The sequence below is a fragment of the Mus caroli genome, unplaced genomic scaffold (genome assembly GCF_978045245.1).
Source record: "Mus caroli unplaced genomic scaffold, Mus_caroli_1 scaffold_1, whole genome shotgun sequence".
Classification (NCBI taxonomy): Eukaryota; Metazoa; Chordata; class Mammalia; order Rodentia; family Muridae; genus Mus; species Mus caroli.
The window spans coordinates 92,100,012-92,103,825 of NW_028227256.1; the positions used below are offsets into that span (position 1 = coordinate 92,100,012).

At 37.5% G+C, this 3,814-nt stretch overlaps 1 non-coding gene across 1 annotated transcript; it reads right to left on the bottom strand.

Annotated features, from left to right (window-relative positions):
• Nucleotides 1–509: 509 nt before the first annotated feature.
• LOC115032397 (U7 small nuclear RNA) lies at nt 510–572 on the bottom strand. Its single transcript, XR_003838073.1, has one exon. It is a non-coding gene; the product is annotated as a U7 small nuclear RNA (small nuclear RNA).
• Nucleotides 573–3,814: the final 3,242 nt, after the last annotated feature.

Genomic DNA, 3,814 nt, shown 5'->3' on the forward strand with positions numbered 1-3,814 from the left:
AACAAGGTTGTACCTGTAGATGAAGAACTACAAGGCTTCTGGGAGATTTTGGTCTGGGTGGGAAGGGGGTGGCTGATGGTGGCCTTTGTAAAGGTGTCATTTTCAAATCAGAGCAAGCAGATTTTCCTGAGGTGGAGCTGGAGTGAGGCATCAATTGAGCAGGCTCAGGTATTTCTTCACCCTCATGGGTCTGTACCCACTTGCAATGGTCTTTACCGATCTTATGCCATATACGAGGGTTCAATGACTTCTTTAGAGAATCATGGACTTACTTTTCATATAAACTCAAAGAAATCTTGCAAAAGATTGTGCATCTTGACAGCCTTCTTAATTACTCATTTAAAGACTTTAATATACATTTCACTGCCTTTTTAACTTGTTTGACCCATTTTTACTTACCAAATCTTCAAGCCTTTATCTAGTTCTATATCGCACAGGGCAGAGGGGATGGGGTTGAGGCACCCTAAATGAAATCCATCCCAGGTCAGAAAACATGCTAGACAAAATTCTTGGGTTTTCTGAGCAAAGTCAGAAATCCTGCTAGAAAAATTCTAAAAGAGCTGTGGCCACGATCCAAGCAGTTCTCTCTGGGTAAATCTGTTGTAGACCAAAGACTCGGCGTTTATTTACAAATCAATTATGTATCCCAATTTTCCTTTTGATTATCCCAGGAATCAGCATTTTATGACCTTAGCTCCTTGATTATTAAAGAGAGCAAGTACATTTTTTTTTAAAACATAGCCAATTGTACTGACTAGTTTTGTGTCAACTTGACACAGCTGGAGTTATCACAAAGAAAGGAGCTTCAGTTGAGGAAATGCCTCCATGAGATCCAACTGTAAGGCATTTTCTCAATTAGTGATCAAGGGGGAAAGGCCCCTTGTGGGTGGGACCATCTCTGGGCGGGTAGTCTTGGTTCTATAAGAGAGCAGGCTGAGCAAGCCAGGGGAAGCAAGCCAGTAAGGAACATCCCTCCATGGCCTCTGCATCAGCTCTTGCTTTCTGACCTGCTTGAGTTCCAGTCCTGACTTCCTTTGGTGATGAACAGCAGTATGGAATTGTAAGCTGAATAAACCCTTTCCTCCTCAACTTGCTTCTTGGTCATGATGTTTGTGCTGGAATAGAAACCCTGACTAAGACACCAATGAATTCATAGAGCTGCCTGCCTGCATAAACCCGAATAATAAACTTAGCAGGAGTTTGGTGGTAATCTTGATCTATGATCCCAACTCCCCAAATCTCTTTATTTCCTTAGTTTCTCATAAACTTGCTCATAGTGCAGCTGTCTCTGTTCTTTTAGGTCCATGGAACCCCTCATATAACTGATATTACATCCTTGTATTTTGCATATTAGAGAAATGATACGTTCTGAAACTCATGTTTTCAGAGTTCTTTCTCACAGCATTAAAGGCTGTCCTCAAGGTCCCAGGATTTACCATTTTTGCTGAGACCATGAGACACACCTTTGCCTCTGGACTTGTGCTGTTTCTAATTATTATGGAGTCATTGACCTTGGCAGGGGAATATCTCCAAAAAGAGGAATATAAAGTAAAATATGTACATTATTATACAATCAAGCCTTACACCTAGCAGCCATTAGCACTACTGGAGGCCTAGGTCCTGCTAGCTCTGCTTCAAGGGCAGGAATTTTGTGTCTTTGTCCCTACCACATGACCATGCAGGATGGCAGCTGAAGTTGAATAGCATCTTCTCTTTGGTTTGTTGGATGAGATCTCTTTAAGGAATAAATAGAACTTTGCTTTCCCAGAAAAGCCATGTGGCATGTCATTCATTTGTGTTTTCTTCCGTTAGTGTAGTTGTAGTTTTGTTTTGTCTTTTACTTTAATTTTTGTGAGACAAAGTCTCACACAGTGCAAGGTGGTCTCAATTTTATTTTGTTGTAATGGTGGGGCTTATCAAATTTGTCATCATATAATATTATATAGTCACTTAAGAACCCCTTTACCTCAAAATATCTGCTATAATGTCTACACTGTTATTTATAATTAGAAATATTTATACTATGTCAATATTCTTTATTTTACACTGCCAAAATTATTGATTTTCTTAATTTTCAAATTGTGCTCTATTGATTTAAAAATAATGTCATTTTAAAAATTGATTTGTGTATGTTCTGATCTGTTTATTTCCTTCCTTCTGTTAACTTTTAGTTCAATTTCTTCCCCCCACCATTCCAGGTTTTTGAGGCAGACAATTAAGATATCATTATTCAATGTAGATCCCAAGCAGCATACCACAAAAGCCACTGGGCCACAAAAGCCATCAAAGGGACAGCCAATCCCTCCCTTCACTCCCCAGCCTACAGCTAAGGCAGTAAAATGCACCACGGAGCTTTCCAAAATATCAGTTCCTGTGGAAATGGCAGAACCGTAATATCTCTTAGCCTGCTGCCATCACAGGAGCTATGCAGTTTTCACTTAGTAGAATTATTGATAAAGACACAGCAGTCAATTGCCTTCTGGGTGTTTTACATAGCTTTTATTCTTCCTTTATTTGTCTCCATTGTTATTTTATTGACTGTGAGGCTGTTTTGATTCATTGCTCCTTATAAGTATCAACTGTCATTATTTACTTTATAGAAAACATGAATTTCATTTGAAAAGTTTCAAAACTTTTGAGACTTAAATTATAACAACCTAACTTGGTTGTCTATAAAAGCTCAAGAGTTTTGGACTCCCATCATTCTGCATATGATTGCACCATATATTGTGTATTTTAATAAATTATTATAACTATGATGATTTTTACTTTTTGACATTTTACCATCATATTGGGTAAAAATATATCTTCACAACTATTGTGTGCCACACATAGAGATTGAGATACAGAACAGAGTTGAATAAATAACAGAGTATCCTGGGCTTGACTGCATGCTCAGTAGTAAATATCGTATTTCCCAGTGCTTTCATCCATGCAATTATTGTCCTTTTGTTTCTTTTTGTGGAATCTCCTTAAGCCTTCTCTAGAAGATGAATTTAGTAATAGTACATTCTGTCTTTTAGAGATGTCACAAGTTATTTAAATTTAGTAATGTCATAACTATGTGTTTTTAGTGAAAAGAAATTGGTTTCTTTGAAAAACACAGAAATATTACACGATTTTGTTTGTTTTCATCCCAGGTGTGGAATACAGGACTGCTTCAGATGGTCCACAGCAGCTATTACTTGCCTTGTGTTCTACTAGGGGCATGATTTTACCACAGGCAGATAGTCCCTAAGATTGTGTGATGTTTGGAATTCTGGGCACTTTTCAGAGAATATATAAATGCTTGGGTCCTGACAAGCATGGTGGGTTGTTGGTTGTCAGTTCATTATTCTTGGTTGCTCTTTGTTAAGTAGTTGTGTGTAAAAAATGGGAAGAAATTTGATATCCTGATGATGAAGATGAATCTTGCCCCAGGGAACTCAATTCCCCCAGTCCTAAAATGTTGCCCCCTTTCACCTCTGTCCCTTATCTCTCCTATTTCAAAAATATGTTTAACAGTACCTGTACATCTGCAGAATATTATTATCCTAATCAAATTGAATTTACTTCTGTTCTTCCCCTCAGGAGAAGACCTAAAAATGCATCACTTGTATGCCTTATATGTGTAGAATTAGGGAAAAAGAGAAAATAGAGATGAATACATGTTAAATTGACTTATTTGCATAATGATAATCTAAAACTTTGCAAAAACCAGAAAGCTTGTGGCAGATTTCTGTTTCTTTAGAGCTTTTTATGATAAGCCAAACCAACATTTGGCACCATAAGAGTGTTGAGAATATTGGTTACAAAGGAAACATTTCATAATCCT